This window comes from Pleurodeles waltl, chromosome 7, assembly GCF_031143425.1.
Source record: "Pleurodeles waltl isolate 20211129_DDA chromosome 7, aPleWal1.hap1.20221129, whole genome shotgun sequence".
In the NCBI taxonomy this organism is placed as follows: Eukaryota; Metazoa; Chordata; class Amphibia; order Caudata; family Salamandridae; genus Pleurodeles; species Pleurodeles waltl.
The window spans coordinates 25,782,004-25,796,726 of record NC_090446.1 but is presented as its reverse complement, the minus strand read 5'-3'; positions in this window follow the sequence as shown (position 1 = coordinate 25,796,726).

The window sequence follows — 14,723 nt, the reverse complement described above, 5'->3', positions numbered from 1 at the left end:
TGTACACACAGTCATCCTACACCCAGAAAGCTCACAGGCTTCTCACACACAACTTACCGACACAATAACACACTGCTAACCCTGTACACACACACCTTTCGTCCTGCACAATCACAAGCAACCCACTCTGCACTGGCATTTCCTAACCTGCACTCTGATACTGCTCACCCAGCACTTGCATGCTGCTCTCCCTGCACACAGATACTGCTTATTCTCCACACAGACACCACTCATACTCCACTCATAAACTGCTGAGCCTACACTCAGAGCCCAATGATATACCTCTCACCCAGTACTCATACATTTTTTACTTTCTTCCTACAATTCTCACTGTGAATTCAAACTGCTCACCCTGCCCTCATGCACCTCATGCCTTGTAAATTACATCTCTCACCCTGCACATACATGCACTGCTCACCCCGCACTTGCACACCACGTACCCTACACATCTATTGTTCACACTGAGCACACACTGCTTACCATGCACAATTACACACTTCTTACCCTCCACTGAATGCACAGCAATCACCTTGCAGAAACGCACCTCTCTCATGCACCACTCATCCATCACAAACAACATACACTTGGCCTATTGCAGTCATATACCTTTCACTTTGTTCTCACACGTTAATGACCCTGCATTCACCCACCACTCACCTTCAATGAATCAATCAATCATGAGCTTGTAAAGTGTACTACTCACCCATAGGGTCTCAAAGTATAGAGGTTTGACCTCATGGATCATTCAAAGAACCTTGGACTCACATACCTCTCATATGCCTCTCACGCAACAGTCAATCACTGCTCACCCTGCAGTCACTCATTGTTCACTCTAAACTCACTCACCATTCATCATTCACTCACTTACCACTTTCTGTGCATTCACACACCACTAACCCTGTTCTCACACAACACACACACCTCTCACCCTGCACTCATGAGGTATTCACCTCTTGCACTGTACTTATGCACCACATGCACACACAGCACTCTCCCTAACCAAGTGCCATCACTTTGCACACATCATTCACAATCTACTCACAGAGCTCACCATGCTGTCAACCTCCACTTGCCCTGCACTCACACACCTCTCAGTCTGCACTTACACTGTGTACTTACACTTCTAGTCTTATACACACACACACACACACTGCTCTCCCTCCACACACTGCTCACCCTGCACACACACACCACTCTCCCTAAACAGCAACACGGGTTACTTTACAGTCATGTATCGTTCATCTTGTGCTGGCCCCGCGCTCATGCACCACCCGCCACTCTGAACTCAAGTAAACAATTGTTGAGCAGAAGAAGCCAGCGGGTGACATCTAGGAGAGAGGTGACCTGTTGCTGCAGGGAATTAGAGTTGGTCCTTAGCACCGAAGCACATCAGATACTATCAGGGCCTCAGCAACAGGCCACACACATGAGGCCATACAACAGATTCCTGCAGCATTCAAAGACCATTGAACCCAAAAGGCAGGTCGCAGAGAACATCGTTCCTGCAAATGTACACACCCTGCTGCAGCCTCAACTGTGCTCAGTAAGCCTGCCACCCGCCGCCCGGAGACTCAGAACCATGGGATATTTAAAACCTAGAATTAGTTACAGTGTGACTTGATCTACAGGTGGCTGCTCTGCATATGTGGCCGATAGGAACATTCATGAGATGCATACCCAAGCTGCCTCACTGCGAGTATTTACCCAACAGTGATCGCTTCGCTTTTTAAAAACAAGGACTCATGTAGGTCACTTAATGAGTGATGAAATACTATCAGGAGGCTAAAAGCCGGTATAAATAGCCCAATAGGGAAAAATACACAACAATTTTGATAGCACAAGAGGATATCAAGAAACATATTAGAATACCACAAGCAGCCTCACTAGGCAACTTTAATCAAAGCATTAGGGATATCACTCGGCTCTGCTAGTTTTTCCCCTTAAAACGGGATCCTGCCATCAGCTGAAAGGTAGAAAAGGATGGTTGAATTCACATCACTTAGTACAATGAAATTTAATTGGGAAAAAGAATATCTAAAACACGAAAGGTGGGGAAATACAAAAGCTTTTGTTGGCAGCAAGGTTCCCATTTGATCACAGCACAAGCAATACAGACTTCCTCACCCTTCCTTCTGCTCTGCTCCAATTTTAAACTTCTCTACTTAGACTCTTCTGTACATTTCTAATATTATCCTGCCCTCTTATTTCCCAAGGTTTTGCCCCTTCCTTTACCTGGATCTTCACTTACATTTTACTGCCTTTTGCTTTCACTCCTCTCAGGAGCTCATGATTTCTCCGGCCCTCTGTCATTCTGTCAGGCACCTTCTTGATATGTCCTCTCCCCTCTCTATCTCTAACAGTAATGGGAATGCTTCACTGTTGTAAAACATAAGATGTCAAAAAGAAAGGTCCAGTGTTTTGCTCAATAACTTTACCTTATAACAGCGTTCCTGACTGCTACATGAGAGGCTCAGGTCACTTCTGAACAGCTCATTCAGATCTGGATGCACCTGGTATCTGCAACTGGTCCTGCTGTCCTGGTACCTTACTGTCCAGGTACCTGCAGCTACTCCTTCTTCCTGTCCTTGCAACTGCAGCTGGTCCTACTGTCCTGGAATCTGCTCGTCCTCCTGTCGTGGTACCTGCAGCTGGTCAACCTGTCCTGGTGCCTGCAGCTGGGCTGGTGGTCCTACTGTCCTGGTACCTGCAGCTGGTCCTACTGTCCTGGTGCCTCAGCTAGCCCCTCCTCTTGCCCTGATACCTGCAACTGGACTTACTGTTCATCAACCTGAGGCTGGCCCACTGTCCCAGTGCCTGCAGCTGGTCCTTCCTCCTGTCCTGGTACGTGCAACTGGTCCTACTGTCCTGGATCCTGCAGCTGGTCCTTACCCCTGCCCTGGTACCTGCAGCAGCTCCACTCATCCTTGTAGCTAAAGCTGACCCACTATCCTGGTACTTGCAGCTTTTCCTACTGTCCTGGTACCTGCAGCTAGTCCTTCCTCCTGTCCTGGTACCGGCAGTTGGTCCTACTGTCCTTGTACCTGGGGCTGGCCCACTGTACTGGTACCTGCAGCTGGCCTTACTGTCCTGGCACCTGCAGCTGGTCCTGCTGTTCTTGTACTTGCTGCTGGTCCTACTGTCCTGGTACCTGCATCTGGTTCTTCTGTTATGGTACCTACAGCTGGTCCTGCTGTCCTGGTACCTGCAGCCTGTCCTACTGTGTTTGTACCTGCTGATCATTCTTTTGTCCCGGTACCTGCAGGTGGCTCTACTGTTCTGGTATCTGCAACTGGTCCTTCTGTCCTGGTACCTGCTGATGGTCCTACTGTTTTGGCACCTGCAGCGGGTCCTACTGTCCTTGTACCTGCAGCTGGTCCTCCTATCCTGGTACCTGCAGCCTGTCCTACTGTCTTTGTACCTGCTGATCATTCTTTTGTCCCGGTACCTGCAGGTGGCTCTACTGTTCTGGTATCTGCAACTGGTCCTTCTGTCCTGGTACCTGCTGATGGTCCTACTGTTTTGGCACCTGCAGCGGGTCCTACTGTCCTTGTACCTGCAGCTGGTCCTCCTATCCTGTTACTTGCAGCTGGTCCTCCTGTCCTGGTACATGCTGCTAGTTCTTCTGTCCTGGTACCTGCATCTGGTCCTCATGTCCTGGTTGCTGCAGCTGGTCCTACCGACCTGGAACCTGTAGCTTTGGACTTCATGTCTATGCCTACAATCAGAGTAAAACTGCAAGCAGCAAAACACAACTGCAAATAAAGGCCCAAGTGTACTACTGGAAACGGCATAGGAGCCTTTGCCATCTTGCACAGCTAATGTTTTCTCAGACATACGCATGCTGGATAGCTCAGTGCGTTAACACTTGGTACTGTCATGTGCAAGATGTCTTAGTGGGTTAATACGTGCTACTGATATGTGCTGGATAGGTCAGTGAGTTAACACTTGCTTCTGATTTTGTGCTGGATGGCTTTGTGGGTTAGCTCTTGCTACTGCTATGTGCTGGATGAATCAGTGAGTTAACACTTGATACCGATATGTGCTGGATGGCTCTGTGAGTTAACACTTGCTACTGGTATGTGCTGGATAGTTCAGTGAGTTGACACTTGCTACTGATCTACAGGTCATGAGACTAAAGAAAGGTTGACCCAGACTTTCATCGTTCCAATGTAGATACACTGAGTGTCAGTGAATCTGTGACACTAGTAACATTGTAAATCAGTCCTGGCATTTTCAGCAACACTATGACCCACATTTAGGAAAAGCTGCATTGCATCCAAAGCAGCGCCACTTTTCTTGCACCTCTTAGTGCCCCCCTACTGCCATAATGAGTGCACCATATTAATATATGGCGCACAATGGCACAGGGTAGGGTCAACATTTTTTACTCTATTGATGTACTGTGAAGAATTAGCACCAACATTTTGGCAATAATCCTGCAGATTACATAGGGGCCCATTGAAAACACTGGCATGCCTCCTTTTAAAGCCTGTTCTGTGCAGTCATTAAAAATAGCTGCTAAAAATGGCGCAATGGAATATCTTAGATTCCACCTCGACATTATTGAGGTCTCCCTAATGGGGGAAGATTCCCCCTTGCATCCATTATACCTGGCACAGGCATAATGTGGCGCAAGGAGTTAGAGAGTGGTGCAATGCATTACACCCACGCTGGATTCAAGAGCAACATCCCTGACTGCCAATGATGTTGATTACATTTTTGACCCAAGACTTCAAACACAAGAATTTCTCCAATGGTAACAGGAGTACCCCGCACATATTAACATCTTTCCACTTGACAGATACTAATCTGTTATTTACACTGATGTTTCAGCACAACCAGCTGTAGGTACAAAACATCAATACTCAGCCGCATGCGCAGTGGAGTGATGAAGGATGGTGTATTCCACCCTCAAATACCTACACACAGACCTAGGGAACTGCACATCACAATTGGCTAAGTTTAAATCTCTCAACTTAGCACTGGAACATACAAATCCAAAAAACCTCACATTCACTGTGTATGATTTGTACTACTGTGTCCAGTCCTACAATGATTACACTAATCACTGGTGGTTCAACGGTTTCAGAGCCTCAAAGGCGAACACCATCAAACACAGAACTCTGTGGGGGAGGATGGCTGATCTTAAGCATAAGCTGCCAGATGCTCATATAGTAAGTGCATTGGGCCACCAACGTGTAAGAGTACACATTATTGGTAACACCATGGCTGATGAAGCAGCCAAATCTGCAGTAGCTGTGGCTTCTGTTGCTGCAGTGACTCATTCTCACACGAGATTTGATAATGAAATTCAGGCTGCTGTGAAAGTTTCAGCTGAAGGCAAGCCTCTTCCAAAAGCATACCCTACTAAATATTCATACCATATTAGTGTTGCCTTTGCGACAATTCCTAGGGTTGGAGATGCAGTGATCCCCAACCTAGTCCAGAGATTAGATCTCATCAAAGCAGCGCAGGATGGTGTCACCTCTGCTCATGCTGGTGTTGTGGCCACAATGTCACTCTTGTAGAAACACTTCTGGTGGCCAGGTCTATACTGTACTGGGATAATGCCACAGCTATGACAATTCTGGATTTTCCCTGCCAAAATTGATATTCAGTCCTCTTCCCACAAGGACAGGGTGTAACTGACGGGAAGGAGACCTCAACCACTACCCATGTATTGCAATCTAGAGTAACCTTGGATGTTGATAATTTGGTGGCAGTGATTATTGGACTGAGGGAAAAGGTCCTTAAGCTGAAGTTGGTTATAAAAGCTCTAGAAGGTAAAATTGATGTAGCATTATCAACAAGGAATCCTGAACATCCCCCAGAGGCCAGTAGGGCCTACAAGGGGGAAATGGTTTCAAATTCTTCTGGCGAACCCTCAGCCCAAGTCCCTGTATCTCAGTCTGAACGTCCAGCCCCCAATCTTAAAAAATGCAGGAAGGTGTCCAACATGCAAATAGCTTTTTCTGGCGCGCATGGGAAAGTTTGACCAGACGTTGTTTCAGTTGTGAATTTCCTATGGAGCAAGTTACACATAGTGAGGAATCAATAGTGGAATGTAATGCCCATAGAAACCTTTTCTCTAGGTTCCCTTATTCTCGCTCTATAGAAAGGATGGTGCATGTAGGAAAGTACCATCTTGCCTGGCATGTTACCCCTATTTTTACTTGTGTGTATGTTTGTTTTTGCCTGTGTCACTGGGATCCTGCTAGCCAGGACCCCAGTGTTCATAAAGTATGCCCTGTATGTGTTCCCTGTGTGGTGCCTAACTGTATCACTGAGGTTCTGCTAACCAGAACCTCAGTGTTTATGCTCTCTCTGCTTTTAAAATTGTCACTGCAGGCTAGTGACTAATTTGACCAATTCTGATTGGCACACGTGAACACCCTTATAATTCCCTAGTATATGGTACCTAGGTACCCAGGGTATTGGGGTTCCAGGAAATCCGTATGGGCTGCAGCATTTATTTTGCCTCCCATAGGCAGCTCAGACAATTCTTACACAGGACTGCCACTGCAGCCTGCGTGAAATAACGTCCACATTATTTCACAGCCATTTTTCACTGCACTTAAGTAACTTATAAGTCACCTATATGTCTAACCCTCACTTGGTGAAGGTTAGGTGCAAAGTTACTAAGTGTGAGAGCACCCTGGCACTAGCCAAGGTGCCCCCACATCGTTCAGGGCAATTTCATCGGACTTTGTGAGTGCGGGGACACCATTACACATGTGCACTACATATAGGTCAATACCTATGTGTAGCGTCACAATGGTAACTGCGAACATGGCCATGTAACATGTCTAGGATCATGGAATTGTCTCCCCATTACCATTCTGGTATTGGGGGGACAATCCCATGCATCCCTGGGGCTCTAGCATAGAACCCGGGTACTGTCAAACTAACTCCCTGGGGATTTCCTTGCAGCTACAGCTGCTGCCAATCCTCAGACAGGTGTCTGCCCCCCCGGGGCCTAGGCAGCCCAGTCCCAGGAAGGCAGAACAAAGGGTTTCCTCTGAGAGTGGGTGTTACACCCTCTCCCTTTGGAAATAGGTGTTCAGGGCCTGAGAGGAGTAGCCTCTCCTGGCCTCTGGAAATACTTTGAAGGGCACAGGTGGTGTACTCCTTGTATAAGCCAGTCTACATCGGTTCAAGAATCCCCCTAGCCCTGCTCTGGCGTGAGACTGGACAAAGGAAAGGGGAGTGACCACTCCCCGGACCAGCACCTCCCCGGGGAGGTGCCCAGAGCTCCTCCAGTGTATCCCAGACCACTGCCATCTAGGATGCAGAGGTTGGAGTGCACAATGGAGACCTCTGAGTGGCCAGTGCCAGCAGTTGACGTCAGAGACCCCTCCTGATTGGTGCTTACCTCTCTCTGTAGCCAATCCTCCTCTGAGGGCTATTTAGGGTCTCTCCTGTGGGTTTCTCATCAGATAACAAATGCAAGAGGTCACCAGAGTTCCTCTGCATCTCCCTCTTAGACTTCTGCCAAGGATCAACCACTGACAGCTCCAGGACGCCTGCAAAACTGCAACAAAGTAACAAGAAGACTACCAGCGAGATTGTAGCGATTAATCCTGCGGCTTTCTCGACTGCTTCCTGGTGGTGCATGCTCTGAGGGCTGTCTGCCTTCACCCTGCACTGGAAATCCCAAAGAAATCTCCAGTGGGTTGATGGAGTATTCCCCTGCTACCGCAGGCACCAAACTTCTGCTTCACCGGTCCTCTGGGTCCCCTCTCATTTCGACGAGCGTGGTCCCTGGAACACAGGAGCTGGATCCCAGTGACCCCCACAGTCCAGTGGTCCTTCTGTCCTGAATTGGTGGAGGTAAGTCCTTGCCTCCCCACGCCAAACAGTAATCCTGTGTACTGCGTGTACTGCAGCTGCTAGGGCTTCTGTGCACTCTTGCAAGGATTCCTCATGCGCAGCACAGCCCATGTCCCCAGCACTCTGTCCTGCATTGCCCAACTCTTTGAGTTGACCTCCGGCTTCGTGGGACCCTCTTTTGTGTTGCTGAGTCGACCATTATGCTCAGATTACTTGAATGCCTGTTCAAGGGCTTCTGCTGCTGCTGCCTGCTTCTGCGTGGGCTCCCTGTGTTGCTGGGCACCCCCTCTGTCTCCTCATCCAAGTGGCGACCTCCTGGTCCTTCTTGGGCCCAGGCAGCACTCTTTATCCTCAACCGCGACTCTTGCAGCTAGCAAGGCTTGTTTGCAGTCTTTCTGCATGGAAACAACTCTGTATCCTCCAGCATACAGCGGGCATCTTCTGACCAAAGGAGAAGTTCTTGGCACCTTCCGTCACTGCAGAATCTTTGGCTTCTTCCAACCAAAGGCAGCCCTTTTGCACCTTCATCCGGGGTTTAGTGGGCTCCTGCCCTCCTGGACACTTTTGTGACTCTTGGACTTGGTCTCCTTCCTTTACAGGTCCTCAGGTCCAGGAATCCGTCTTCAGTGCTTTGCGGTCAGATGTTGTCCTTGCTGAATCCCCTATCTCGACTTTACTGTCTTTCTGGGGTATTAGGAAACTTTACTCCTACCTTTCAGGGTCTTGGGGTGGGGTATCTTGGACACCTCTTAGTGTTTTCTTACACTCCCAGTGCCCCTCTACACACTAAACTAGGCCTGGGGTCTCTTCGTGGTTCGCATGCCACTTTCAGAGTATATGGTTTGTGTTGCCCCTATGCCTATTGTCTCCTATTGCATTCTATTGTGTTCTACAGTGTTTGCTCTATTTTTCTAAGTGTTTTACTTACCTGATTTTGTCTGTGTATATATTTTGTGTATTGTACTTACCTCCTAAGGGAGTATATCCTCTGAGATACTTTTGGCATATTGTCACTAAGATAAATTACCTTTATTTTTAGTAACTCTGAGTATTGTGTTTCTTATGATATAGTGCTATATGATATAAGTGGTACAGTAGGAGCATTGCGTGTCTCCTAGTTCAGCCTACGCTGCTCTCCTATAGCTATCTCTAACAGCCTAAGCTGCTAGAACACTACTAATCACTAATAAGGGATAACTGGACCTGGCACAAGGTGTAAGTACCAGCAGGTACCCACTATAAGCCAGGCCAGCCTCCTACAGTGCACAATGAGACCAAGCTGCCTACCACATCCCCCCTGACTCAGGGTCAGATCATTTTGAGTCAAGTCCCTAAAGCCACACAGGGGCATAAGGAAGGACAGGAGTCCTTAAACAATAAGGTTATCCAGTAGTTACTGAATGTAAAGAAGTGCTACTCAATCATTAGAGGCAGCACTGGGAGTGCTGTGCTAAGTGCGACCCATGAAGAGCTATGTGACCTGCTGAGGTTGATTTTGAAACACCAAATCTTAGTGGATGGTCTTTTGTTCATGGGTGCTTGTAGAATTTGAAATGCTAATACTTAAATTCAGATCATCTAGAAGAACTAGAAGTACTAGAAGTACCCTGCCAAGGAAAAGAGCAGCACATTCCAAAATCAGTTGTTGGTCAGAGTCCTCATTGGTCTGGCAGGTTGGGCAAAATTGATTGACTGAGTACCAGGGCCGAATGTAGGCTATCCTAGTATGAGTTGCCTTCTGGAGTGGATGTAGGAGGCTGGCCCTCCATATGGTCACAAAATGTTGGGCACTGTGCAGAGGGTCCAGGCAACCACCCATTGGGTCACATAGGTAAAAACTAGACCACCTAATGCTCTAATTTATATGGTAGCTTGGTTGAGCAGTTAGGCTAATCTTGGAGAATTGCAAAGCATTTGTTGTAGACACAGTATGAATAAAGCAAGATACACTCTCAAAAGAATAACACAAGACTAATTTACAAAAATACTTCATATTTTTATAACATTTTTAAGTACAAGATCATCAAAATTGAGTATGTACTTTTTAAGTTATGAATTTTAAAGGTTTGGAAAGTGTCTCAGTTCTGTGCGTAGTTACGTATCATAGGAATAAAAGGAGAAATATTTAAAAAAGCATATCAAATAAGGCAATGCATTTGCCAATGTGTCCTTTAGGTTGTGAGTCGAGGTCATCAGTGGGCCCTGTGGACCAGCTGGAGAAGTTTGAGCAACTCTCAGTTCCGGTGGTAGCAGCTGCTGAAAAAGTTGCTGGAGCTGGTGCAAGGCCGCTGAGGCGAAACACTTGGAACAGCACTGCACAGGTGGACTCCACGGTGAGTCCGGTGGGTCCCCTTGGAGTTTTGAAGTTGCAAGGGGTCAGGGATGCTAAAAGAACAGCTGGATCTTCAGTGCAGGGCACAGGGTGGCCAGGTGCAGAATAAATTGGTAATCCAAGAGCACCTTGAGGGTCACTTGCAGGTGAGCAAGGACACTCTGGTGGGAGTTCCTGGTGTTTTCTGAAGTCACTTGACTGGGGCTTCCTCCTGGTCCTTTTTAAGTCATGAGTGAATTATCCCTCTGGGTGTCTGATCTAAGGTAACTAGTATCTGGTGCTATTGCACGGTTGAGCCCCGGAGGTCACACTGCTGCCAAACTTAGCACACTTGCAGTGTTTGTCCTCCGGGTCGGTCAGGTGAAATTTGGACTGCCTGCAGTGTTCGTTTTTTTGGTCAGAAGCCAGTCAGTGAACTGGTCTTCACTGGATCTTTGCACCTTGGATGCAAGAGAGTGAAATCCTCTCTCTGGAATGGGATCTTTGGTAATTTTCAAAGAGCGGAGGTCCTCTGGGGCTTTCTAGAGTCTGTCCAATGTCGGAGCAATGCCTCAGCAGTGATTGTCAATTCATGGATGCAGCAGACAGGGTTTGGCACCTTTTCTTTGTAAAGCAGGACTTCTCAAGTCTTTGGTCTTCTTTGTTGCTGGTCTTCTTTTGTCCTTCAAATCTGATTTACTGGTCTGGTCTGGGGATGCCCTCTAAATACTGTATTTAGTGGGCATTTTAGGGGGTACCTTATAGTGACCAATGAGTCATCTACCTTAGGGTGGATACACCCACAAAGTTACCACTTCCTGTGAGCAGAGATCATTTCCCTACACCTCATAGGGTTCCTTCCTTTCATGCAAGATGGAGGAAAATGGAATGGATGGGTCAGTTCGCATGCAACACCTTAGCGGTGGTGCAAGCTGTGGCTGACCACTCCTCCAGTCCTTTTTGAGTTTTCCCTCCATTGTTCCTGGCAAAAGTGGTGTTTGCAATGGGGTCATCTATCTCTAGCTATCAGCAGGCCTGGTGCTCAACTTTCAAAGGCTGTAAGTCCTTTGAAGCTCACTAGCAGGGCAGTGCACATTCCTGAGGAGGTAGGTGCCACACCTCCGCCCAGGAAAAGCTTTGTTCTGGAATCCAGTGACCAGGATATCTCATCACAGGGTTCCAGACTCATAGTGGTGGCAGGCTGGTAGTGACTGGCCAGAAACCATGGCAGTATTAGTTACGTTTGCAGGGGTCACCTCAGGGTACAGTTTGCAATAAATAAAATACTGATAGAAGACTAGATTTATCATTCTGAGTAACTTGATACCAAACAACTCAGGGTTCAGATTGGCCATCATGTAGCTCTGTGTTTAGATTACTATGTCCCAGGTTTGGCAAGGACACAGTAGGGGCATATAGCTCATGCAGCTATGTCATGACTTACAATATAGTGTGCCCTGTCTTAGGACTGGCAGTCCTGCCAGTGGGGTGACTTACCCATATTACATGCAGTGTGTAGTGGACAGGGCACACAGGTTGTGTGCCATGTCAAGTTTGCCTTTTAGCATTGCACCAAGGCCCTCAGCCTTCAATGACAGTGCTGAGTGCATCTGGATGCATGTCCCTTGAGGGCGGGACAATCTGTGCTGCTGCCCTAAGGGGCTTACCCTTAGTACCCCATGCCCTGGGTACCTTAATACCATTTACTAGGGACATGCAGTGGCAGTTACAGTGTTGCCAATTGTGCTAATGCATCACAGCAGTTTAGGAAAAGAGATCTGGCCTAAGGAACCTAGTTCGCAGGGGTCCTGGGCACTAACAGCTTTGAAACCACATCAATAACAGGCAAAAAGTGGGAAGTAACCATGGAAAAAGAGGCCTTTCCTCACAATGGAGCCATGGAAATTGATCCTGAGACATCTATTGGTTGGTGATCCTTCCAGTGTTATCGGAACAGTTGGGATTAGCCTAATTTGATTAAAATCTTATCCTGCAATGTTACCTGGGGTTAGTCCCAGGTTGATGGATCCAGGCGGGGGCATTTCATAGATGGTTATTACTTTTGTTCCTTCCAGGAGATCTAGAGCACAAGCTCAGTCACTGGAAAAAGACACACATCATTTTGTATTAATGAAACACAGCCCTCATGGGGAAGACCTTTGGGGTCCTAGAGATTTAGGTGAAGACAGAATTTCAATGCTCATTAGGGCTTTGACTGTTAACTTAATAGATATATTGGCAGTTGGGGTGGATTTCCATGCCAGCAATTCCTTGGTGCTTTTTAATGTGCACAATCGGGTCGACGGGCAACATGAGGATACCAAAGCTATAAGCACTCTTGAGGACTTCCTCTTATGAAACAAAGGTAGAGGGAAGGTTATAGTAGATGGAGACTTTAATTCTACCTTTCAACCACCAGTGGCCCCCCTCCAGATTTTCCAACTGACCAGGTTATTACATGGAAAATCACTTTCCTGGACCTCCCCATAACGAAATGGTCCCCTAAAGTGGCACAATTGTTTTCAGTGACTCTAATATTTACCTTAGAGCAGCAAATGGGAGAAGAAAGTCCATCATTGAGGGCAGACATAGCTTCAATAGACTAGGTAATTCTTGTCAAATTGACAAATTTTAATTGAGCTGAATCTGTGGCCATTTATACACAATATGTTTGTAATAGAAAGGGCGTCAATAACAACCAATATACCCTTACTTTGTTGTTGATGGTAATTTAGCAGACACACTATGAATTTGAGATAATCCGAAAGCTAGGGATGTTGCTCTTACCAATAATGGGAAAGCCATTAGGTGAGAGTGTATTAAGAAGCGTCAAGAATCCTTGTGGTTGGTAGTTGGTAAAGCTAAGGAGCAGTTAGAGATACTGGAGGTCCTAAGCCCAATGGAGAAATTTTTGATTCTGGCTAGAACCCATTATGACCTGTTTGCTAGTATTCGAGATCTTTTAGTGCAGGATAATAAGTGCGTCACGGAGAACCAGAAAGAAGGAGCATGATATAGCAAAGCTTGCAGGCTGCCAAAGATGGGGTTTTAGCTGCAGCTAAATCTAAGAATAGGCTTGTACTAGTGCTTTGTAGGGCAAACTAAAAGAGGGAATCGACAAAAGCCAAGTGGGATTGGGTAAATGCGGACGATGAGGATTTTGGAAATCGCTGCCATTTAGACAAAATGGCTTGAGGAAAGAAGTGGAATATTTTCTATAGCCCCAGGATTGGGTATTCCATTTTAGTAACTTGTATTCTTGTATTGAGGATCCATCCTGGATGGCTATTGATCATTCAATGGCAGCCAAATTAAAGAACCACAATACCATGTAATTTTGAGCTGAGTGAATCTATGGAAGCTATCAGATCTAGATTACCAGCAAAAGCTTCAGGTTACGATAAGATTCCAAATGAGTTTTTTCTGGTACAACTGGCTCTTTGAGATCCCTATATCAACTACCTTTTGAATGCTGTTTTAAAGGGTATGAAGATACTTGTCTCTTGGCATACTGCAGAGATGATATGAATTTTTTTGAGTATTTACCGGACGATCAGGTTAATAGATGCTTCACAGAAGATGTTCTGCAAGCAGGTATTAGTGAACCTATTGGATTGGATCCAAGAGAATGATGCACAATCAGTTTTCCAGGCAGGGTCTAAAAGTGCCATTAGTATGGTAGACCAGATCTTTGAATTTAAGTGTACTATGGAAGACAGTGGCAATCAAAAAGGACGACTTTTTGTCACCCTCTTTGATTTACGTGCAGCCTTTGTTTTAGGTCCATGAGCAATGCTTTGGACAATCCTAGACAAAAAGGGCACACCTTCTAATTTTTTGGCAATCCTTGTAGGGTTGCATGAAGAAAATTATGCAAAGGAGAGATGCTGGGACCGGGGCCAACTCACCAATCAGGCGTGAAGAGAGGCAGGGATGTGTTCTGGCCCGATCGTGTTTTCACTATATATAAATGATGTAGTGGAGTGGCTGGATAGAGATGGCTGTGACTCTCCAGAAGTGGCAGGAAGGGGAGTACCAGCTTTACTTTTTGAGGACAACACCTTTTTGATTTCAAAATCTTGTAAAGGTCTAAAGCAGCTCCTACATGATTTCAACAGTTTCTGCAAAATGTGCGGAGTAGACCTCAACAGCTCCAAAACTAAATTCATGACTATTAAACCCATTTTTGACCACCTGCTTCTAAGATTGACACCGAATTTGGACTGGTCCATGCAGGTACAAAAATTGCATGTTTCTGTATTTGAGTGAACATCAGGATTATTTAAAACTCATAGAAAACCTATCTCTAAGAGAAATGCTTCTGCAATAGAGCTCTACACTGTCAAAGCATTGGGAGATGTTTTATATGAGTCAGAGGTCCGGGGACATGCGAACTGCAGTAGTCTCACCCTGGCAGAAAATAGATTTATTAGATCACTCTTTGCTCTCCCAGCAAGTATGCCCCTGATTCCTAAAAGAATTGCTTCAAAAGCTGAGTACAGGCCTTTGTTATACTGGAACAGACTTTGGTCTTTAACTGCTGTAAGAGCTTATCGAGAAAGTTTAATTGAAATTTTGATTT